We start from the raw sequence: 24,541 nt of genomic DNA, 5'->3' as shown, positions 1-24,541 counted from the left end.
TCCTCGCTCCTCTCTCTCTCCCAGCAGCTGTTCCCCAGCAGTTCTTTTTTATTTTTATTTTTTTTTTCCCTTTCCTAAATATGCTCTCACAGAGGCACAAACAACATCACCTATTGGCCCGGCTCTGGCCAGCAGCGGAGCCCTTATCTAACATGGGCCAGCTTCTGGATTCTTCTCACAGAAGCCCCCCCTGCGTTCCCCCGCTACCAAAACCTTGCCACGTAAACCCACTACAGTGGGAGCCTGCACGCCGTTGTGCAGCAGGAGAGGTGGCAAGCCTGGGTTTCTCCTTCTGCTGTGTGTTCGTCCAAAGGTGGTTTCCAAAGTGGCTCAATTAAGCTCCGCGGTTGTTATTGATATTAATGAAGGGAGAAGGCTGGCCTCTGAAGGCTCAGCTAATTTGCGTGCCTGACACTTGTGTTGTTTGAGTATTTGAGGATCTTTCATTAAATTCTCAAAAAAATGGATAGAGACATTAAGATGGTCTTAGCTCTCAGCCAAAAAATGCAGGTGGTGGCGGGATGATTGTTCCTGGGCTGGAAAAATACTCCAGCCGTTCCAGTACGGCAGCAGACCTGCTGAACCCCAGGAGTCACTTTAATTTGAGGGGTTTGGGGATGGCTTCTGATATGACCCATTGGCCAAGGAAAGCCTCAACGTGATGCATCGAGGCTGGTGGATCCTGGCTGGGATTGCTGAAAACAGCCCTGAATTCACCCCCCTGAGTCCCAGCAGCACGAGCACTGCAGGGACAGCTTCCAGCCAGCCTCGTGGGAGCCCTTGTCCCACGTTCCCAAAGGGATGGCGTGGGCACAAGCCTGACAGGCTCTGCTAAAAGCAAGGTCTGAAAGCAGCTCAGCCACGCAGCACAATGCCAAGGTTGGGTTTTGGCTGAGTTCGGGGCTGCAGAAATTAAGGACAATGCGGAAGGAGTCTCCTGTTGAATTTTATTTATTCAGCTGCAAAAGCATGTTTTTTTGTCCCCTGCTGCTGCTACAGGGGTGGTGGAGGCTCTCCCAATTAGCTCCCGGCACTCCGGTGTGCTTGCACCTCTCTCGTGAGGCTTTCGGTCAGGTTATCTGGTGGGGATTTTCTTTTTCCCAGCTTGTCGGAGGTGAAAGGTGCTGGTTTTTCTCCCACATAATGAGCTGGTTTGTGCATGTCAGCACTGGCTCCGCATTGTGTCTGGTGCTGTCTCCATTCACGCCTTCGTGGAGAATTTAGAAATGCGACATCTCGTTTCTGGTTCAGGCTTTCAAGCGTTTTTAATCCCTGCGTGCAAACAATGCACAGCAACAGGAATTGCTTTATAAATGGGGGGAAAAAGCAGATTCTCTTCTGAGAATGCATTTGCAAATGCCTTTCATCCCCTCTCACCGCGCTTGGTCTGAACAGCAGCATGAAAGGAGCAAAGAGCGCAGCACGAGAAGGAAAGACGCATAAAGCCAAAGGATGTGAGGGCCCTGTTACACTGACTTTTCAAGTCTTATAGTTAAAAAAAAAATAATAAAATAAACAGGTGTTTTGTGCAGCTTTCCTTATTTTGAGGCTGGTGCAGTATACTCAGAGTTTGAAGGCACCTGAAGGTGAGAAGCAGGACGTGGTATATAACCCCTCAGCGGTTACACCAGGGGAAAAAAAGGCCAGCTTCTCCTGTTCCTGGTTTGCACTCATGATGTAAACGTGACTCTGAATCTTGGGTAGGAGTCCGAGGAATTCGTAGCAGAGCCAGGGGAGAGCTGGCTCCGTAAACACAAAGCACACAGCCTCAGCCATTTTTTCTTCTAAAGAGGTGGGTTTTGTGCTTGGAAGTGAGCCTGAAGTTAGCCTTTTCACTGGCATGATGGTAGATGGTGGATGCAGATCCTTCTCTGAGTCTGCGGGAAGTAGTCCAATCTCAGCTTACGGCAGCTTCCCAGAATGCCTTTAAAAGCACAAAAAGTCAAACTTCGTGTTAGCAGCTCAGCTGCTTCAAATAACACAGAAGGAGATAGGGGAAGAAAATAAACAAACCCAGATTTTAACAAATATCTTCTGCTCCGAGCCCATTCTGTATTTGTTGGCAAGGTGAATGCACTTTACAAGAAGGCTTTTAATTTTTTGAATGGTAAATTCAGATCTTGTGCTCATTTGAGGGGAAAAAGGCAGAAATCAGGAATGGCGCAACAACCTTCCCACCCCACCAACGTTTTGTATAAATCTAATCACCAGGCTGAAAGTAGACATTAAAATTACAATATAGCTCTTGACTTTTGGTAATTAAAAACATTTTGTGATGACTCCCTTGATTAAAACGAGATCATCCATTTAAAATGAAAATTCAGAATGAAAATTGCTTTTGTTGCACCGATTATTCTATTTTAAAACTCCTCGCTGTTATCACCCTAATAAAAAGCTGTCACTTCTTCTGTCAAGTAATTCACAACATGAGGCATTTGCATTTCTCCCCGACTTGTGTTTATTTCAGTAATTACAAATGGATTCTTCTTCTACCACCCCCCTCTCCCCCATCCTTCACTCCTGCGCTCGCCCTCCCCTCCCTCTCCATCACCGGGTGGGCTGCTGCCCTTCATCCCGGGCCAGCACTGAGAAATCCCACAAAGGGAATTTAGGGAAGGAGGAAAAAAATAAACTATCAGCAGGGTGGGTGCTTTCTGCCTATAAAAAGCCACGGTGGGTTGAAGCTGGGGGGCCAGGAAGACCCGTCATCACCGCCCGGCTGATGAGGATGCAGGCGGAGGCTGCCCAGTGCTTGAATCTGCAGTATGACTGCCACTGCCTTTATTTTTTTCTTTTTAAATCTCTCTGTGCTAAATGGAATGATAATTCCCTGCCATTAAATGAAATTTTGATTAAGTAGATTAACAAGTAATGATAAAAGCCAGTTTCACTTAAAGATCGTGGGCTAGATTGTGGGTGCGTGTGAGCAAGTGATCTAAGCTTGAGGAAGTTGGGAAATCATCTCGGTTCTGCTGTTAGCCTTTCCCTGTCGTGATCCAGCTCGCAAGGCAGAAACAGAGCCAGAAGCCGCCCTCCTTCCCATCCTCCCTCCCCTCCAACAGCCACGACCTTCCCCGAGAAGCTGCTCCAGTTGGCCCCATCCTCACCACCATCGCCTCCACCGAGGGATGCTAAAGAGGGCTTGGAGACTCCTAAATGGGAAAGGAGGGAAGTAAAGGAGTTAATTGAAAAGGAGAATTAATTAAATGGCAGTTAATGGGGGTCGGCATGGTCTGATCTCGTCTGGGCTCAGTGGTGCGTTGCTCAGGCTGGTGCTTGGTAGGGGGACACTGTGCACAGCAGTTGTGTGTGTCTCTGTATTTGTGTGCATGACTATATAATTGTATTTAGTATATATGGAGCTGTATGCGTGGGTGTGTAATATATAAATAAATACATATGTTGCAAACTTTTGCGTTTTCCCATTCGAAAGCTGTCTCCAGCTCAACACGTAAAGGCAGACCAGCCTTGCCGCTGTTTATCTCTTTCTCCATAGGCAGCTGCTCCCTCTCTAACCTGACAGCGCCGCTACATGAGGCAGTATTCCAGGGCTGAGGGTTTTCAATTTATCTGCACAAAGCACTTGTGCTTAAGCTGGAAAGCGCGGGGACGTGAGCAGCGCCTGGCCCTGGCAGCGCCTCGCCGCCAGCCAGCCCGCGCAGGGCAGTGGTGCGGGGCTCGCTGCTCTCCGTGTTTTTCTTTCGGCTTTTTTTCCTTCTTCCTTTTGGGTAAACTGGAGCCAAGAGCTTAAAAGAAAAAAAAATAAATAGAAAAACAACAAGCTTGTGGAGGGCAGTGTGCTACTGGTAAATGTTTTTCCTCCTTTCTTTCAGTGAATTTTGCTCTAATATTCCCAATTCCCAGACACGGCATAAACCTCCTCCTTCTGTACTTCTTTCCCCAGGGTAGAAGCATCCTGCAAAGATGTCAGTGCTCGGAGAACACCAAAATAATTCAGAGGACGAGGGGAGAGTCGTCCCCTTCTGTGGCCATGCCCATGCTCAGCCCTGAGCAGCCCTGCCTGGTGCTGATGGGACACGTATGTGCTGCGGAGGGGACGGGGGGACAGGGCTGTGTCCTAGCCTGGGCAACCCACGCAAACCCTGGGGTCACTCCAAGCCACGTCAGAGCTGGGGACTGCCTGACGTGGAGGGGAAATCCTTGCACTTTGTGCTTTTCGGGTGCCCAGATAGCTCCCAGCCTTTCCAAGCTTCTCCCTACAGGAGCATCCCAGTGTCTCAGTTCCTCCATCAAGGACTGAGGTTTCCTGGGCACCACAAACCGGCCTCCGTGCATGCAAGTGTACTGGGCTTACGTGGCCAAGGTTTGGTAAGAGGGACTGCAGGGGGGCTGTGGTGGAGTTTAGCTGCCCATCAGCATGAAACCACCACAGCAAGTTTGGGATGAGTGGGATTTGAACATTGAAACATGGGTGAAACGTTCCCCAGGGCTCTTCGATGAGGGGGTTACGGTTCAGCAGAACAAAATTTGATGAATTTGGAGAAAATCTCTTTGGAAGCAATATTTTTTTTACTGTTTTTCTGGGTGCACAGCTCTCAGCGACAGAAATAATAGATAGCAAGTAAAATACCAGTTGAAAGGCACCATTGCGGGTAACAGGAGCACATGCTACCTTGCGTGTTTTCTTTCAAAGAACAAAATCAAGATGTAAGGAACCAGTGATGGGGATGAAGGGGGCACTTAGCAGGCTATGATTAATCTGCAACCTGCTTAATCGGCCTCAGGATAACTGAGAGTTGTCTCTGGATAATTGAGATCAATGGAGTTTCATTAGAGACTGCTTTAAAGAGCACCCGGCTTCAAATGCTGAGCGAAGCAGGAGGGAATCAGGGGAGCGAGGACGGAGCCCAGGAGCAGTGGGAGGATGCTGAGCAGCGACAGGGAACTGGCCCTTGCGCTGACACGCAGGAGGTCTGCGGCGGCTGGTCTAAGACTGGGACTTGTGGCTTTTCTTGATACTTGGGAACGGTAATTTATTATTTTTTTTTTGCAGAACATGTGCGAAAGCTGTAATTCTTCCCAGTGCTGAGTGGTCGGTGCAATACAGATATGATGAGCAAGTAGTGTGAGTCCCGTGGGCAGAGGATACAGGATTTGGGTGAACCTGCAGCGCCTCCTGCAAGCAGGAGCAAGTCAGTTGATGCAGCCTTTGGTTGGGCTGCTGTGTCCCCAGAGCACCGGCTTTAGGGCTTGCCTGGTTTGCCTGCAGTTACCCCAGATAGGAACACCCAAACTGCATCCCAGTTTGGCAGGTGCCATATCTCCAGGTTCTGCCCATGCCCTTGGAAAGAGGCTGGGTCAGGCATTCCTGTGAAGGGTTTGGATCCCCCCTGCCTAAACCGTGTGAAGAGAGAAAACGCTTCTGGTTTTTGTCCCTCCATGCTAATGAGGTCAGGGAAACAGGGTTGTTAATTCCAGAGTGTATGGGAGGAAGCTTTTAGCCATTGGTTTCTATCCAAGCCCTGGCACAAGAATCAAATACCCAGAATACAAGACCCCAGAAAGAGAGAAAAGTGTCATTTCAGATCAGGGAAAATCCAGGCACTGCTAGACACGAACAAAAGGCGATTTGGCAGCTGCTGGCCGAGCAGGCTAGCTCTTTCTTCTTGTCCCCAGCGGCTATGGAAACTGCCGCTGTTTGTCCACCCTCCCAGGGAAGGTGGGCACGGCGGGCATGCCGACCTCCCCCAGGACAAGCCGTGGCAAAGCAATGGAGCAGGACGAAGACCTCCAGCCACACGTGCCAAGTGCTCCCTTGTCCTCCTAACTCTGGGCGACCGCAAAAGGTGCTCCCAGCCTGCGGTGCTGAGGCTCCCTGGGCAGCTCACCTCCCTTCCCATCACGATAGTGACTAAACCAGAGATTTAAATCTGTTTTTTTAACATACCGTCTTCAGCCTCGTTTGGCTGTGGGTCATTGTTATATTTTTTAAACCCCAAAGCCCTTTGCAACCTGGTTGTCACAATCTCATCTAGCAAGGACTTTCTTTATGCAAATCCCTTGGCTTCAGAAGCTCCGGACTGAAAAAAGGAAAACCAAGTTATCGTAAGACTTGAGCTGCCAGGCCCAGCAACAGGCATGAGAAGTCCAAGGTTTACAGATTAAATATCAGAGAAGCTATCGTGGTTCCAGGGTGGCTTCAGATGAGGGTGCTCAAGACGAGCGGTGTTTGCAGCAGGGACACTCGGTGGGAGGAATTGTTCTCTGATCAGCAAAGCAAGGAGCAGCTTGGGGCCATCCCTTCCCTTGCCCTGTGTCGGGTGGGTTATGAGAGGCTCCTACAAGCCCCTACATAAGCCCTTACTCCAAAGAAAGTCGTTTTTCAGATCTTTTGAGTGGTTTGCAAAGGTTAATGAATAAGGAATCAATTAATGGTCTCCTAGCCTTGCACTTTCTCTTTTCATTTAAAGGGTTCCCTTTTTGAAGATTAGTTTAATGTTAGGAATAATCTGGTTTTGCTGAGAGCTAATTAAATGTGGCACCATCTCTCCTTGCCCTGCTCTTGCTCCTTAGAAAAGCTCTGGCTTGCAGCAGGAGTTAAAAAGCTTTGCCGTGGTCTGGGGGCTCACTTGACTCCCTGCCCTCTCCCTCGGCTCCGGCTCCAGGAGCTGGGAGCAGGTTTCTTTCCTGTCTCAGATGTCTCCAGACCAAGCCCCTCCAAAGAGAGACCGAGCATTTCTTCCCAAAGCTGAATGCAGACCACAAATGAATTCAAAAAGTGTGGGAGAAATTAAGGGCTGTAACCGCTGCTTGGATCCACCTGTCCTAATTCTGGTAGGGGACAACTTCGTTCGATCCCATTGCAGTGCCTGACATGGCTCCAGCAGTCACGGCTCACTTGGGATTTGCTTGCACCAACATTTTAAATTCCCACATCCCCTTAATTTAGACACTGCTTTACCAGAACATCTCCCCATTGAAGAGATCCTCTTCTCCTCATGATCATCCATGGACTGCATCCATTTGCCCAGATCCAAGCCCTCCAAACACACGGGCAACCACCCGTTGAGTTCAGCACACGCTGGATGAGTTTTTCATCAGTCTGGCCCGTTTCAAACACTCAGCTCACATTAGCAGCAGTAACAGTACCAGCCCCTGAAAACTCAAGAGTTCAACCTGGTGGCAGTATTTAATCAAGAATGTGCTTTTATCTCCCTTACCGCATTGGAAACCCATCACACCTGGTCAGAGAGCCTTTGGTTCATGCTCCTCGGCCGAGATTTCTCTCTGATTTATTACAGCAGCTTTCCCTATTACCGAAGCCTTGGAACAGAAACACCCATCAAAGGTTTAAGAGCCTAAATGGGTGTTAATTAGCCCAGCAGGGAAGGCAGAGTTTCAATGAGGTTTATCTTTAAACTACTATTAAGTTTGACAATGTAAAGAGATAAATTCGGTACTTAATTCAAGCCTCGCCTAATCAAATAGATTATGGTTGTTACCCATATCTAAAATGTAAATAATCTTTAACTTCACTGGGGGTTGTTTTACGGAACCGGGTTGTATTGGCACTCGTGACAAAGCCCTGCTGTCCTCTCTCTCGCCCCCACTGCACAGCATCCACCACCGAATCCTAAATCCGTTCTGCTTGAAAGGGATTAGGAAGGGGGTGGATGGGTGGGAGCAGAGGGGGAAGGCAGTGCCCAGTGCCAGTCGTGTTTTGGTGCTCGTCCGTGGGGCGCAGACAAAACGCCAGCAGGGACGGCAGGGGCTGGGGCAGGTGGTGTTCCCCTGAGCACCGATGGCTTGTTTTGTGCTGGGTGCTTTGTGTCTGTCTGAGGTGCATGGAGCGTTATGCCTTTTGCCAGGTCTTGTATCGATCCTGATGTTTAAAACATGGGGTCTCGGGCTCTCACAAAGCTTTCAGAAAGGCAGAAAGCATCTGTTAGTGGGGAAAATTGCTTCCAAATAGCCTGAGCTGGGTTAGAAGGGACCTTCCTGACCTTCATCCTGCCCCGTAGGAGGAGGGATCCTGGGCCACGTCTCCACAGAGGAGCTTGACCCCGGTTGTCCCTGGACAAAAATGTCCCGAGCCCTGGTTCCACCCAGCTCCAGCCAAGCACCATCTGCATTGGAAACGTGCAGTCATTTGGCTTCAGTGGGGCAGCGCTCAGGGTATCGGGCCAATTTAAAGAGAAAAATAAATAAATAAAGGTTCGGGAAAAGAAAAAGAGAAGGAGAAGAAAAAGCAGCTGTCAGGCAAACCTTTCCGAAGTCCCCCTTTCCACCTCAAAACTCTGCATAAAGGCCACGTCCCTGTCTAACCAGCAAGGAAATTCTCAGCGTGAGCATTGTGCTAGGGAGGAAAAAAACACATTTCTGAAGCTTGCTTTTCTTTTCCTTTTTATCCTCTTTCCCCCCCCCCTCGTGTTAATCTAATCACTTTGCCCAGGAAAGGAGAAAAACGGGCAGATGGGATTTTACATGCAGCAGGATTTTCACTGCGACTTTTAGGTATTTACAATACCTCAAGGAATAATGCAAAACCATCTAGATTATGGACTTAGAAACCAGCCTGTGCACGCTGTGTGTGTGCGCACGTGTATGGGCACTGAGATATTAGCCACACACATGGAAAAAGAGCGCACAACAAATTTATCTTTACAACTCTTAAATTATCTTTCAGTTGACACTTATTAACCTCCTGCCAAATTCATTATCTACGTGAATAAAACCTGAGCTATCAAACAGAAATGGCTTGCAAGGCTGCTGCCCATGCTCAGGGAAAATTTGATTGCGACCAGGCAAGCTGAAACAAGGCTTTTTAAAATTATTTTATTTTATTTCCCTCTAAAAAGCCAAATCCTGGACCTTGCAGAAAGGGGCTCCCAGCACGATGCATGCGGGGAGTGCGACCAGCCGTATTATCATACAGAGAGCTGTGAAATCGAGGCAGAGGAAATATATTCTGCTGTGATTTAGGGTTTTATGTCTTGGAGCGAGGAGTGCTTCTCCCCCTTCCTGGCTGTTTTGGTTGCTGCACGTTTCCTGGGGCCAGCACATGACATTCAGAGATGGGGAGCGGAGGGGGATTTTGCTCGCTAACGAGGAGGACGATTTGGGTCTGGGATTTGCAGCTTTGGGGAAGAGGGAATATCTGTTAGTTTCTAAATATCTGTTCATTTATCAATGGAAATAAGCATTTCCTTTGGCCAAATAGCACAGCCTCGAGGATTTCACTCTTGGGTCTGGACTAGCATTTTCCACCTTGCTCAGACTTAGGGGAAAAAACATTACAGACATTTCAATACAGTTCCCACTGCGGGCACAACGAGCATTCATGCTTATAAAGACCAAGAGACAGAGGCTGTCTGAAGGGAAGCAGGGATCTGCATACCCCACCCTGCTAGAGAGGAAAAATCCCCCCACTCAGCAGCTGCTTGTTGAGCTCTGGCATTTGATGGCTCCAAATTAATCGAATAAACAAGGCACCTCTGCGCAAAGAGCAATTAGAGGCAGCCGAGCCCTGCTCCTTTCCCCAGCTGCCTCTGTGACAGGTTAAAAACCCTTCCCAGCATCAAGGCGTCCCCAGCAGCTTTTGGAGGCTGCTAAGCGAGGCTCAGGGCTGACAGCCAGGGTGAGCTTTCCCCTGGTAAGGCGGCGGCCAATTAACCTGATGAAAAGGAGGGAGACAGAGCAGACAGGGCTTCTGCAGGGGCAGGCGAGGCCTTTCAAGTGAGGGAGAGGAACAGGCAGAGAGAAAGAAGCAGAGAATTTTGGGGTCCCCAAAGCTCTGTTTTGTCTGGGCGGGGTGTCTGTAGGGTCCTTTTCCCCTGATATCCTTATGGAGAGCAGGATGTGGCACTGCTGTCCTTGGGGTTCCTATCCTTGGGTATCCAAGCAGTGTTCTCTCCCCAGGATGTACATGAGTATCCCAGCTGCAATTTCCAGACCAGTGATCCTGTGGCTGCTTGAAAACATCCCTGTGTGCGTAAGATCAGTGTTCGTGCTCCCATTTTGCAGGGGCTTGCACGTGATGGATGGAGCAGCTGTCTGCAGCAGCAGTGGCCTAGGTGCATGTAGAGGGGACGCAGGCTGCCTGCAGGGAGAAAAGGAGCAGGGACCAAAGAAAGTGCTCTAGTGTTTGCAGGGCTGACCAGACCAATAGCTACATACAAGCTCCTTGCAGCTGGTCTATGTACAAGCTGCATTTGCACCCCATCTACGCGACTGACTGCATCCCCAAGTGCCATCTGGCATGTGTGAGCCATGCAGCAAATGTGTTTTTATCTGGGAACTGAAAATGCTGTGCATTTCGTGTGAGGTCACTTAATTAAGTGATCCTAGAGACGGGAGGAAGAAGTCAGCCTGCTGCTGAATCCCTGTATTTTTTTTTCCTTTTTTGAGTTAGGAAAACTTGCTTGGAGCCTCTGCAAAGCCAGAAGAAAATCAACCCCCTTCTCAAGCAAGCAGCTCTCAGGCTGAGCCAGGGCTTTGTGGATTTCTCTTTGTTAGGCTCAAAATTACTTCCTTCATTTTCCCCGTCACTCCTGGAGTTGTCTCAAGCCCCGGGGCTGCAGGCAGGCACAGGGCTAATCCTTCCCGAGCTCTGCTGTCTGGTGGACTTCAGGGCCAGGCGATAGGCTCTGGTGCTCAGGCAGAATGAGGCACCATCCATCATGTCCACTTGAGACAGCTGTCAGCAAAGCTAATCATCTGCTGCCCGAGCGATGTTCCCCTGACCTCTGCTTGCCTCTGGGAGAGGCTTGGTCCTTCTTCGGTGCCACCGAAGGGGATGGAGACAATTGCTGAGAGCGGAGAGAGCCCGGTGGGAGGACAGGAGCTGGGTGGCCACCCAAGCAGCTGGCAGGAGCACAGCTTGATGCTGATGGGCCTCCAGGCAGTGCGGGGATCAGGGAATCCACCGGTGGGGTCAGCCCCTGCCCGTGGCTCGTGCCCAGGCACAGAGGCCAGCAGAGATTTGTGTCTGCAGGAGCAATCATCACAACCAATGTCATTTTAAGATGCGAAGGACAATACTGTGCTCCCCTCCAAGGCTGGGAGCACCATAAATAACAGGGCAAAGCTGTCCCCTGCCATCTGAGAAACCCGTAGATCGAAGTCCCAGCTGTTTCCATCTCCGAGAGTCTCAGCAAAGAGCTGCCTGTCACATCATTGCGTGTCAGCGTGGCCAGGCAGGGTGCTCCCCAAGACATCCTCCCTCTGCTGAAGCCTTGGGGACTGTGCCCAGCTGAGCCACGAGCACCTCGTGTCCTCCTGTCCCCCCACGAAGCACTTCTGCACAGTCAGCCATGGTGGCCTCCCATTTTATTGGGACAAGCAGAGGAAACCAGTGGCTCTGGCCCTTCAGGGGACGCTGCGGGACACCCAGGAGCTGGGAAGTGCTTGGGACCATCAGCACTGTCCCAAGGAGCCCAGCAGTGCCAGGAAGGTGGCATGGGACAGGGACACCCTTAGGAACCACTTCTGTTTAAACCAGTGGGGTGGGCGCTTGCTGATCCCTGCTCTGCCTTCCCAGGGAAGCACCCCTGCATCCAAGCAAGTGGAGGAGTGATCTGCCCTGAGCTGAACTCCCTGCTAGAGACAGATGAGAGATTGCAGCGTGTTTAATTCATGGCCCTGCGTTTCTATTTCTGGTTGCTCTCAGGCCTCCCTGTACCAGGGAGGCACCTCTCAGGCACCATTTCCCTTCTCCTTCGCGTGCTTCTCAGCTAGCAGCGTGTGCCAAGCCAGCCGTGTTGGTTGGCTTTGGGGTGATGTGGGGCCAAAGAGACACAGGAGTCCTGCTGGAAGGGGGCACCCGGAGGCAGAGGGGCTGCAGCTCCAGGCAGGGCTGCCTGGCCCCACTGCAGAGCTCTGAACACCTCTCCGCATGTTCATCCTGGTGGTGCTCACTGCAGGGCTCTGATTCCATTTTTAAAGGCAGGGAAACTGAGGCTGAGATGTGTCAAGGTCACGCAGGAGCCTACGTTTAAGATCAGGTTCCCCTGAGTGTGAGATAAGGCTGGGGGTGAGCTTTGGGGTTAGGTCCAATCCTGCCTTCAGCCTGGGCTTGACCTCATGCAGGGCTTGCAGTGCAGTAAGAAAATTGCCCTTTCCACATCCTTTCCTCCCCAGCCAACTCGCCACCCACCAGATTATTCTCGACAGAGCAACCTGGGCAAGGGCAGGTAATCCACGGCTCCAGGCGGGCTGCTGCATCACTGACCTCTGGCACTGCAGCCTCTCCTGCCACTGGCTTCTGCAGGAATTTCCCAGGCCAAAGCAAGCTGCAAGATATATATATATATATATATATATATATATATATTATTTTTTCCCTCTCTCTCTTTCTCTGTCTCCTGCAAGCTGCTTGAGAGCAAAGTCATTGGCATAGCATAAATAGGGAGCACACTGGGCGTCCGCCGGCTAAGCTGAATCCCCCTCCACCCCCTGCCGTTTCCAATTTGTAGCCCATATTTTAATTCCCTGCCCCACTGTTCCCTTCCTGCTCTCGTAAAAGAGACCGTCCCACCCGAGCAGCGGCTGGCAAAGCAGCTGCCATTTGCAGCTAGATAATGATGAAGATACTTTGGTTCTCATTGGGGTTCCAACCGCAGGAGCCTGGTGCTGCTGGCACCAAAGGACAAAGTTGCTTCTTCCGCTTTTATCCTTTTTTTTTATTTTTCCTCTCTTCTTTAACTGCAGGATTCTTTTTATTTTTTTATTTTTTTGTGTGTATAAACTTTGAACGCTGTCCTCCTAGGGATGGAGGAAGGGAAACACTTCCAAAGTAGAAGCTGTACCAGAATTGCTCGTAAAGCATCCTTGTGTCTCCTGGGGAGTGCTGAGCAAGGGCAGACCCAGGGCTGATTTAAGACTGGCAGAGTGCTGTTGTGTCCTTCCTCCCCACCATGTGATATGGGTTCGTGGCAAGAGGCAAGCCTCATTTCGCTCGGTTTCGAAATGCTTGGTGGATTGGTTTTTTTCAGGCAGAAATCTGTAAGGGGAGAGAGGGAAGGAAGCACAAGCAAAAACGGCCGGGTGGTGGGACCACGAGGCTGAGGCATCATTTGCCCTCCGGCTCCCTCCACTTTGGTTCTGCTGTGCTCCAGGATCCAGATCCCCCACCCCCCAGCTGTACCACGCTGCTCCCCCTGGATGCGGGGGGCAAAGGATGGGGGAATCCAGCAGGCTGGTGAACATTAAAAGAGCACTAAGGAGGAGGAGAACTTCCCATAGCTCCTGGAGAAGCAAGATACCTCCTTTTGCCTCTGTGGTCCACAGAAGGCAGCTGATCCTGCGAATGTTTGGCTGAGGGGAGAGAAAAATGTGGCGCTCAGCTTCCTACAGCTTTACTCTACCCTATAGGAGGGGAAGCAAGAAACAAAAAGCAAAGGGGTCTGGCCAGGGTGACTCAACAGATACTGGCAGACAATAGATGAATATTTTCCTGGTTCCCGTCTCAGCTCCTCTAGACTATCTTTGCCACAGACAGATGGACAGGCAGCAATGGACACCCTCTCTTTTTCTTTCTTCTTCTGCTGGCTCATGAGTAAATTCAATAAAACAGTGGGAGATCTGTTAGGATTAAGGTCAAATAAAAAGCGAAAAGGTGATTGGATTTGTTTTATGATTGATTATAGAAAGTGCAGATATTTATTAACAGCCAACAGGATAACTGTCAAAATGATTCTATATCAACAACAAAAAAAAGCACACCAGAAGATGAGTCAAACGTTTTCAGCGTTGTGGGAACAAGATTAAACCAAATACAATTGATGCAGCAAATAAAGATGCCAATGTTAACAGCTGCTATATAATTTCAACTGGTCAATCTAATCTGAATTTATTTATACATATATATATGAATGTATATATGCATATTTTTTTTTTCTCTTTTTAAGGAGCCTCTGCCAATTGTAAATGCTGTCAGTGCCGTGGATCAGGAGTTGAGTCATCTTGTCTGTTTTACAGCATCTGATCCATGCCAAAGGGAGGGAGCAATGGGGAGGCCACAATGTCGTGAGGAGGACGCCATGGGAGCCGAGGGACCTGCTCCTGCCTTGGGTGCTGCCACGTCACCTTGGTCCAAGGGCTTTCCTGCTCCTCGACTCAGTTTTTCTCTCTTTAATCTCTTTGCTTCTAAAGCAGTGCTGTTCTGAAATAGCACTGGGGGAGCCCAGGGAGCCTTGGGTCATGCTACCTCGTGCATCCACAATGGGTTGTCCCCATGGCCTGTCCCCAGCCACTGCCACCCTAGAGCGATTTTTCCTCTGCCAGACCCAGAAACGCACATCCGTGGTGGCACAGGATGGCCACACAAGGTGCTGAGCCTGCTGTGCTGAGGACCACCCTGCCCTCCCTCCTCTAGGCTATTCTTATCCTCTTCCATCCATCTGCAAGTGGCTTTCTATTAGTACTGAGCCATTAAAATTCAAGGTCAGATTTGATTCTATATTGATCATTACCAGGCAAATTAAAGACATCTTTCTTCTCTTCTTCTTGTGTTACAGTGCCAAGAGGCATCCCGCTGTTTGCTTTTACAGGCTGCTGCTGCTGCCCCAGCGTCTCCTTGGACGGGAGCTGCTCCAAGCACGGAGGTTTCATGTTTCCTGTTAAAGAAAGATGCTCCAGGTTAAAAAAAAAAAAAAAAAAAAAAAAAAAAAAAGTAATTGTAGCTTGGAAGGCTGTTGGTTAAGAGAAGAAATGAGGCACAGCTGAAGTCCAGACTTAGTGCTTGCATCCCTATCAGAAAGGATCAGGGCATGGGGGCATGGTTCGGACCATTACAGCTCTGTCCTGTACAATGTGTTTGGCTCTTCCAAAGCACAGTGCAGAAATCTTGAGAATGAGTTTTTACTTTGTTTCCTACCAACTCGGCCTAAAATGCAGGGATAACCCCCTTTTTCTTCCCCATGGCTCAGCACCTGCAGGTCTCAACTCCTGGTGCATGCAGATCTCAGCTCTGAGCATCGTTATTTGCAGGACTGGTGCACACCGAAGCCAAGCTTGCAGCTGGGATCTGCTACACCAGGTCGTGGAGACACGTAGCAAGAAATTGTTCCCTGGCCTGACTTAAGTCCAGACCACTGTCTTGAAGAGCCTCAGCTCTGCAGCTCTATCAGCCTGTCCTCGCCGCATGCCCTCACCGCCTGTCACTGCTTTTGAAGCTCCCTTTTCCCTGAGCTGAGTTCTGGCTGACTGATGCTGTTTTGACCCTGCAGGGTGGAGGGGCTCCTGGTGCCACTGTGAGATTAGAAGAGAAAGTCTCCGACAAGTCCTTTCCTGAAGCATCAGGACAGCACCTCCAAAATTGTTTCTGTTTATACTTCGCCAGTGACTCATACGTTGATATTCTGTCCTGTAGGTTACTTTAAAAACAGGAATAATTACACTGCTAATTATCATTTGAATTATTCATTTTGTCCCCCTCTTCCTTTCTGCTGGAAGAAGGAGATGCATTGTCAGTTGTGGCTGTCTTTGTACAACATGATTAGATGTTCTGTGCGCAGTGATGGGAGAGATCTCATCAAAATCTGCTTCCAAAAACGGAACCAGGATGAGGAGTTTCACAGGTTTCAACAAGTTAAAAACCTCTCCCCTTCAGACATATAAATATGCACCCACATATGCACATGAACGCACACACAGCTGGGTGCTCATACACCCCTTAACCAAGCACGAAAACACATCCATCCCCACCATAACAATAAAACCTTTTCCTCGGCTGACAGACAGAGCAGTCTCTAATGAGATTGTGAGCGTGTGGCACATGTGTTTGTGTGTGTTTTCCTAATTATCTCTTTTCAAATAAGATTAAACATCCTTCGAAGCTGGACATCTTTCCAATAGGTGAATGTTTGAACTCCAGGGCTGCTAGTAACATGAAAAATTCTCCCTGTCACAGACAGACAAACAAATTGTTTTGTTGGTGGTGGCGTTTTGTTTTGTTTTGTTTTTCCTTAGGAGAAACGTTGCAGTGAAATTACTATTCTGATGTTGCTAGAAACCCAGTTGAGGGGAGCCCAGCTCTCTTCTCATTGCAGCTGAGGCAAATCAGGACTAAGTCCAAAAATGCTCTTGATATGAAGGAGGTGTGAAGCTGCTTTGAAAGGTGACTTTGGCATGTGATCCTTGTTATCAGACGGAAGGTCTCAGGGTCAGGGCCCTGCTTTATGGATACTGCCGCTTGGGCTTATGTTGGAGTTGTTCAGTGGGACAGTCTGGGTAACCTCTGACTCAAGAGGCTTCTGAAAGCTGCTGACCTGGGGGACATAAGATGAGGAGAAATCCTTTATCACTCTTCCTTTCCATTCTCTAAGCAATTGGTCACTGGAGGTGGGCAAAGCAGCCTCGAGCCATGACCCATCGCTCTCTCTCTTTGCTCTGTGAGCTCTTTCAGAACAGCAGTCCTTGTCCAACAGCCCAGCTGTGGTCCACCACCCCCCGGCAACCCAAATGCCCTTGTGGGGCTGCCACTGAGCAGGGCTGGGGCTATTCCTGCTGGCTTGGCTCATCCATCACTCCCTTCTGCCCTGCGTGTGCAGTAATCTCTTCTTCCCTTCCTGCAGAGAAGGCAGCGATACCATGAATGAGGATGTGTTTGTGCAGGGGAGGAATGTGCATCAGCAGCCACAGCAAAGATCCCCCATTCACTTCACACCTCCTTTCCAAGCATTACCTGAATATATCCATTAACTTGAACAGGCTTGTTCCTTTATCAAGGATTCCTTAAGAAGATCTCGGCTGACTGGAAAGCTGCGCGTGTGCTTCAGACAATATGTCTGCACTCCACAGTTTTATTTGTTTAACAGGTCTGATAACAGCTCTGCCTATTGCACCAAGAGCCGCCCCACTCAGGCAACAGGTTTGTTCCTTCATCATGCATCAATCTAAACTGATTCCTCCCTGGAGACTCAAGAAAGAAGGTGCACAGTCAAGTTATTCTTTTAAACGCTTTCTGTTGATATCATACTGTTGTTTTGCTGTATTTAAATCACAGGAAAAAGGACACGGTCTCTCTCTATACCATTATCTTTTGCTGAGACAAAGTCTGAGGAATGTGTCAGGGAAAGGATTTATCAAAGCCAACAATCCAATAGTTTTATTTCCTTCTTGTCAGACACAGGGCCCTTATTCAGCTCTTTTATAGGAACGCTGGATTTGCCAGGCTGGATCAAACCCAATCTCTGTCTCCAACAGCAGCCAGTGTTGCTGGCTTCCATGGTAGCACACGAATCCCCTGCAGCAGGAGTGCTGCTGGTAACCCAGCCAGGCAGCAGGCTTCCTTCCCACCCCCCGGGAAGACGTGGGTGATGTGTTGGAGCAACGAGGTTTATCTCCGTTCTGTAGATTTTAATGCCCGTTGATCTGGTGCCCTCACCCCTTGCTATTATTTACTCTGGAGAAAAGCAAATAAAACCCTGCACGTTGAGCTGAGGCCACTAATGCAGTTTGCGCAAATACTGCACTGGTGTAAATGATGCTGCAGGATGGCCATCAGGCTCACAAGGGGGTGGGTTTGCTCTTCCCCATTATGACCACTGAATATTTTAACTACTGACATGTGTGGCCAATTGTTAACTGTTTTAATCTTTAAGCTGGTTTAAGCCCCCTTGTGTTTCCCTTCACACCAGCAGCTCCCTGCCTTCGGCTTCCCGGCACTGACCTAACGCCCACACTGACAGCCCAAACGAACGCCGGGGAGGCTGAACCGCCACAATACAACTTGCCAAAGGGGCTGATCCTGGCTCAGCCAAACCTGAAAGCAGGGAGGGGAGGAGAAAATGGGGACCCACTCAAAATGAGACAGCTGTGGAGGGAAATGGGTGCAGGGACAGAGAGAGAAGAGGAGTGAGATCGCTAAACAGATGGCTGGGGGAAGAGCCGGTGAAAGAGAAGGGAAGCAGACAGATGGAGGACAGAGAGGAGTGGGGTGAGTGACATAAGCAATTCTCTGCACTTGTTCATATTTAATCAAGAATTTGCTGCTGCTGCTATTTGCATTTTGGCATTATTTGCTTAACAGCAGCATCTTAGCAGGCACTGCCAGAGGCCAGGGCCCCAGGAGCAGTGCAGATGCTCAGGGAGCTGGGCTGGCCTCTAAGGGTTGCAGCCCCAGTGGCCGGGCCGCAGCTGGAAGCGGGGTCAGGCAGGCAGATGAGAGGCCCACGCCCAACACTGAGCACAAAACCAGAGCAGCTGGACCCATACAGCATGTTAGGGATGAAATGGGGCAACAGCACAGCTTCCTCAACCCGAACAGCCCCTCTGAGGGGAAAATGGCTGCTCCCTGGGTGGGGGGCGGGAGCAGTTCGGGGTAAGTACGGTATGACAACTTAGAGCTCTTTGGCTCTGACAACTAAAAGTGGGCAGAGGGCCTTCCATCTTCTTGCACGCTGCCTCAGTCCTCTGCCAGTCAGAGGTGGGGTGGCTGGGCCTCTCCATGAGGGCTGGCTTCCCAGGCAGCCTCAGGGCAGGGGCAGGCTCCTTCCAGCAGAGACAGGGTTGGGGAGGAGCTGCTAGGCCTCGGTTTGGGGCAGAACCAGAGCAAAGGTCCAGCAGCGGGGTGTTCTTTGGGGTAGCCTCTTCCCCGCAGCTCTTCTGAACATTTCGTGTGCCGCTACATCTCGCGGTGCAGCGTTGCCCTCAGGTCAGGGAAGTGTTTTGTGAAAGGAGCAGTAGGTAAACTGAGGCACGGGGTGGTTACTCCGAGGTACCTCTGATCACACAAGGGAGCCATAAATCAGTCTGAGAATGGGGCCTGGGAATCAAGATGACTGGCTCATGCTGTGTGGGGACTTGGGGCCTGAGAGAGCAGTACTCACAGCAGAAAACTTTTTTTTTTTTTGCGGTCTTACCTATCGTGCCTTGCTTTTTTTCTTTTCTTCCTCCAGCAAGTGATTCTTATTCTCAGATAGAAATTCCAGCTTTTTCAGAGTCTCCCACAATGCATAATGTCTTGTGACTTTGACATATCTTTAGCTGACAATGTCTTAGACCAGTTCTAGGAGGAATAATAAGAGTAATCATTAATATTTGTCAGGTCTAACCCAGCCTTATATCCTGTGGGATCGTAAAGCCTGTTAGCAGAGAACAGGGCTAATTCTGCTCATCACTGCCACCTGCGTCCTGCTCCTACAGGGAGGGTTTTAAATTTGCTTCATAAGCCTCCAGGTAAAAATAGCAAAACAGCCATAACTGCTATAGTATTTTCCACTGCAAGTGAGAAACTGAGGCACAGGATAGGTAACTTGCCTCTAAGTAAATCAGTGGTAAGATACAAGAATTACCAATCTAGTTTTGCATCTTACTGGAGGAGCGAAGAAGTTAATGTTGTCTAGAGTATATTAAAAGTGGAAAGAAAAAACAGGGAGCAGGTAGTCTGAGGAACTAAGGATGGAAGATGGACTTTCTGAAATGAAGCTCATGCACAGTTGTTGATTTCTTTTTCTTTTTTTTTTGCATAACAGTAAGTTGAAATGGCCCTTTTAAAATGTTTTAAAGCAGTTCTCTAATTTCTGGGTGACTGAAAGACAAAGGCAACTGAAAACCTCTCTAGTTTTTTCTTGCTCTGATTTTTTTTAATTGTAATTATGAAACTGTCCCATTATCATATTGTGATGCGGAACCTTTCAAGTAATGAGAAATTCAAGTGAAGTCTTGATTACCTCCCCTGAGAACAAAATGTGATGGGGAGGACAGAGGGGGGGGAGGGGGATTCAGACAAGTTTTATAATAATAAAATAAAGAAAAAATTAATCATGGATCCATTAGTGTTAATACAAATGCTTTATGACTCACCTCAATCACTTTACATTATTTAATAACAGAAAGTCATTATTTCCTGGGAGAATTAGGATAAAACCTATTGGGGAGTTTTGTGTGTCATTTGTGTTTTGTTTTGTTTTTCTTTTTTTTTTTAAGTAACGTGGTAACTAAAAATTAGGTATTAGGTGTAGATAGCACAGGACAAGGTGTCGGGGGGGGTATGTTTTAACCCCTCACAGCTGTTACCTTTCTTGAGCTTAGTGCACTGCAGGTGCCTGGGGAGGACAGCACCTGATGGGCTGTGAAGGTGATTACTTCGGGTGCTGGAAGAGAGGGGCACGATGGTGCCCAGGGGAGCAGGAGAACATCTGGAAAGGCTCACTGGGTAAGTCCTGCAGCAGCTACACCCATCACTTGGTTTTAGCTGTGCCTTGGGATGGTGTGCTGGCTCTGCAGAAGCAGGTACGGGTTCAGTCGCTGTTACCTGTGCTGTCGTAGTTGCTAGATGGCCAGTGGGAGGCCTGGGGGTAAGGGGGGACACAGGCTGGCTCTGCAGTCCAGGTGCCAAGGCACCTCTGCCAGACATGGGCTTTTGCCTCCAAATTTACTTAGTCTCTTTGAAAGCTGACCTCATGTGTCCCCTACATTTAATTTTTTTCTTGCTTTCTCCTTGTTTGCAGAGATACTGCTACACTCATTAACATTGGTAACACCTTTGGAAGTGGCTTTTAAAACCTGCAGTTGGCCTCCAGGCCAGCATTATGAAAGGGTTGGGTCTTTTTGTGGAAAAGGCATCCCTAGAACAAAGTAAGATGCCTTGTCCCTGAGCAGGTGAATAGTTCCTAAGTGTACCGCTAAAGGAGTACAGGGAGGTCTTTATCGAAGGTTGGCCAAGGGATCCTTCACTAGTTTCAGTGGCACAGTGTGAGCTGGCATCGTTGCTCTGGGGAAATAGATGGGTGGAAAAACGGAGGAGCCATTTGTACCCAGGCTGCTTTTCCATGGGAGGTGAGTCCAGTCCTGCAAGTGGCCTCCTGTACACAAAGCCTGTCTGAGTTTAAAAAAAAAAAGGGGGGGGGGGGGGGGGGGGACATGACCAAAGGCATCTCCCAGCACGGGAAGTGGAGCAGCACAAGGATGCTGTCTCTACTGATTCAGCTTTTCAGGTAGTAGGAGCTTGTGCTCCTAAACTGCAGAAGCTAATGGGAATCGTGCTTGTGCTTGCTGGAAGGCAGGTTTTAAAGCTGAAGGTTACATGCTACCTGCACGTAACCCAGTGCATTGCAAGGTAAAGGGATTACACGCAGCTTAATCTGGAACTCTGGCTCTGTGAGCAATTAAACTCCAGCGATTCAGCAGCTATGAAAGTTCATGCTGAGAGTGTTACATTCCTCGCGTTACCCTCTTGCCTCCTGTCAGTGAATAGGAACGTGAATGTTAGCTGCAGCTGATGCCAGCCTTGGTGGAAATTTGCTGAATGGGAAGATGTCAAAGTCGTGTGTTGACAAAACTCCTGCTAAAGGGAGCCTGTTGGGGGGGCCGCTGGGAGAAGGGTACTCAGATAAACCCCTCCTTAGCGGTTCTACTGTTGGCCCTCTGTCTTAGAGAGAGGACTCAGCTGACTGATGTGTGAGGGTGGGTGCTCAGCTGGCGTGATTGGCTCCATCTGATCCAGCACTCCCCTCTTCTGTGCCTCAGTTTCCCCATTTGTAAAAAGGGGATCATTAGCTTGAGACAGATGTACTTTTATGTAAAATCCTATACGACCTGATTGGAAAGCACTGCTTCTCAAAAACATTCTTGCATTTGAAAAGCAGATTGAAATAAAAACATTTTCTGTGGAAAACTGCTAAAACAGAATTTCAGTCTCACGTGGAATCCCCTGTGAGTGGCTTGCTGGCTCAGAATGACCTTGCTGTTGAAACTGAAGCTGTTTATATGATGAGCATCTCCCTGTCCCCCCAGGTGCTGCTGTCATAAGGTCCCGGTCATTTTGTGTACTCAGGACAAGAACCAATGTCTACCTGGCAATGTTCACAGACAACAGGCAGAGGAATTATTCCTCTTTCCTCATCGTGAGGAGCTGAAGGACAGAGGCGAAGGCAATTTTCAGGGGAGCCCCATTCTGTACCAGGGCCAGTGAAAGCACTGGCTTCTGTGTGACTCAGTCCAGTATTTTAAACCCCAAAAAATCCTTTCTGTCTAGGGAAAGACCAGCTGCTTAATCCAGCCGTGGGAAACATGACATGTAACTGTATCAGCGAGAGCTGGGGGCCTTGGGGAAAGCTCCTGCCAGAGCGAGGGCATCCTGAGGACACCTTTGCTGGTGTCTGTTTACCTGCACACTGTAATTGCTCAAGCTATTTGCTACATGAGGAGTCAAGAAAGTGACAGAGGCAAACAGGACACCCAATTTTCCGCGGAAAGTTAACTTTTCCAATTGCAGTTGAAAGCTTGGTTCTTTTGACCTAATTTCCCACTCCAAGGGTTAACTGCTCTCTGCGGTACGGCAGGCCCTCCAGTGAGTGCAGCCAGACAATGCCATTTAAGTGAATGTTCCTAGCCTACAGAAGTCCTGGAGATAGCTCCATCTTGCTCACAGTAGGTGTTACATTAGCTGCTCAAACCATATTCCAGTAAATTAGAGCTGGGCTGATTTAGACAATCACTGGGTCATTCTTTCCTCCAATTCCCAGTCTCACACAGAGATAACAGCAGCTGGGGGAAAGCAGGGAGGTGGACGAATAGCAGTTTGCTTGCTTATTAGGGGTTAGATGCAGTCTTGAGTCTGTGATTTGCAGAACACAACCGATACCAGCAACAAAAGCCTCAAAGTTAAATGATGCAGTATTTGTTTCAGGTCTAATAAAGACGCTTAAACAAACGCCAGGCACTTTCTTCTTTAGAGGCAAGCCACTGTATTAAAATGCCTTTATAAACCCGAACAAAACCTATGGTGAGCAGTAATTTTGGGGTGAAAGCTGGTCGCTACACAGCTGGTCTTTTGCATATGGGAAAGCATGGCCAGAGCCCCAGACTGGGTGTCAGGCCACCTAGTTGGTGGTGTGTGCTGGATGACTGGAGACATTTGGATATCTATTTGTATCCTCTAGCTATCGTAAACCTTTTTGAAGCGTGTTTGTACCTTAACTAGTGCAAGAGGAACCTGATTTTAGTTTGGCTTGTGAGTACAACAATGAAATACTGTTATTGCAGTGAGTAGCCTGACCTGCTTGCTAGCGAGTAAGTGAGAAACCTTACAACCCTTCTGAGGTCCTTTTATATGATTTGGTGTGCTTTCAGTCAGAAATGTGTACTACTTGTACTGTTTTCTTCAGGAATCGGGTGAGTGGATATCAGATGTTGTAGTAAGGAGTTCTGCAAGTGTTGGGAGGCCTTTTTTTTGGCCCAGTTTAAGCCTCCAGCCCAGCAAAATATTAAGCAAGTGCTTAAATACAAGAATCTGCCTCAGTGTCTGTGACTGAACCGACTGCTTGACACTGAGGTGCCGCAGTGCAGAATAAGGAGAGGGGCTGCTGCTGCTGCTCCCCAAGGCACCCAAGCCATGACCTCTTTTTCCTCACATTATAATGTCCCTGGCAATGTGAAATGCAGTGCAAATGCTTTGAAGAGGAGTGACTGCAGGTGTGCAACAGCTTCAAGGGATTAAGAAGTGGGAGGAAGCAACAGAAGACAGGAGCCAAGGTGATGTGCAAGTGTCTGTAATTTAAAGGGGAAAAGAGTGTTTGTTTAGCTCCAGAGGATGGGTTGCTGCTTACCTTGATGTTTTCAGCTCTGGTGAGAAATACTGTATTTCTGAAGGTGTGTCCAAGGCAAGGAGCTGCTCCTAAGCTTCAGCATACAAATAGAAAGGGCACCGCAGAGAGAGAATTATTTATCTATCTATTCCCATTGCTCCCTTTAAAACTCACGGTAATGATGTTGCTATGACCCAGGCCTCTAATATTATGTGCCTCAGGTAAGGCAGATTGATATATAAATACCTGAGTTTATTACAGTTGAAAGACCTTTTTGAAAACTCAGGGGGAGGGAGAAATTGTGGGATCTAATCTACCATCCCTGAGGGAGAAAATTAGCCCACGGGGAGTGCTAAATGATACGGAGGCATTTGGATGCGGAAGGAAGAGTGCATCATTTATGAAGTGGGTCAGCTCCATCCTGGGGGGGGACTGAGGCTAAGTGGGATTTGCCACTGAAGCCCTGGTTCTCAGCATGTTGCCCTCTCAGGACTGAATGGATTCTCCTTAAATCTTGGTTGTATTTATGTAGTCCTGGGCTGGGCTGCAGCCTGCAGTCATCTGTGCTCTGACGTTGAGCGTTGAGTGCTGTGTGAGGTTAGACTCACCTGAACACAAGACTTTGGGACCAGGTAATCAAAGAGCAATAGGGATTATGTATCACATTCCCAGAATCAGATTAAGGTTTTTCTGGAATCATGTTTAAAACCCCTCACTTCCCTACCTGCCTGTTCCCAGGGCATTTCCAAGTGTTCAGGGTGGAGACTGAAGGTTTCTCCCTGTTGCCCTGACTGTTCTGCCTGGTTCTGTTGGTAATCTCCACTATTCTGATAATTTTTCCTCACGTGTTAAATCACATTATATTCACAATTGTAGCAAGCATTTTCTCTGCTATGATCTAGTTGTAAAGTTGCAAAGGAGTCACTTTCTGAGTGGTGTTTAAAACTGACGAACACGGTTGTGTGACTTGCTTTGGGGCCCCAGCAGTTATCCTGGGCCTCCTTCTCTGTTACTCTCCAAGTTACATGGTTTCTCACACACGTGTTAAA

The 24,541-nt window shown here is 48.7% G+C and overlaps 5 long non-coding RNA genes across 12 annotated transcripts in view; 4 read left to right on the top strand and 1 right to left on the bottom strand.

Moving 5' to 3' along the window:
• The first annotated feature begins 8,948 nt into the window (after positions 1–8,948).
• Positions 8,949–11,352, top strand: LOC310886580. The gene is made up of 2 exons (XR_014575375.1): positions 8,949–9,613; positions 10,373–11,352. It is a non-coding gene; the product is annotated as an uncharacterized lncRNA (long non-coding RNA).
• A 394-nt stretch (positions 11,353–11,746) lies between these two features.
• Positions 11,747–18,983, bottom strand: LOC310886577. Of its 2 annotated transcripts, XR_014575372.1 has the most exons (3): positions 18,825–18,983; positions 14,433–14,576; positions 11,747–12,961 (listed from the first exon to the last, which is right to left on the bottom strand). It is a non-coding gene; the product is annotated as an uncharacterized lncRNA (long non-coding RNA). The 2 variants fall into 2 exon arrangements; XR_014575373.1 differs by lacking the exons at positions 11,747–12,961; positions 14,433–14,576 and adding an exon at positions 15,885–16,872.
• LOC310886578 lies at positions 12,977–15,759 on the top strand. Its single transcript, XR_014575374.1, has 3 exons — positions 12,977–14,031; positions 14,478–14,598; positions 15,189–15,759. It is a non-coding gene; the product is annotated as an uncharacterized lncRNA (long non-coding RNA).
• The window catches only part of LOC310886576, a 68,625-nt gene continuing 61,993 nt past the window's right edge, over positions 17,910–24,541 (top strand). For all 7 annotated transcript variants that reach the window (XR_014575365.1, XR_014575366.1, XR_014575367.1 and 4 more), the window contains exons 1-3: positions 17,910–18,283; positions 19,010–19,140; positions 19,996–20,119. This is a non-coding gene — a long non-coding RNA (uncharacterized lncRNA). The remainder of the gene's footprint in view (positions 18,284–19,009; positions 19,141–19,995; positions 20,120–24,541) is intronic.
• Positions 20,215–22,969, top strand: LOC310886581. The gene is made up of 2 exons (XR_014575376.1): positions 20,215–20,742; positions 21,700–22,969. It is a non-coding gene; the product is annotated as an uncharacterized lncRNA (long non-coding RNA).

Source organism: Anser anser (genome assembly GCF_964211835.1).
Source record: "Anser anser genome assembly, chromosome: 25".
Lineage (NCBI taxonomy): Eukaryota > Metazoa > Chordata > Aves > Anseriformes > Anatidae > Anser > Anser anser.
This window is presented reverse-complemented; position numbering and strand designations above follow the sequence as displayed.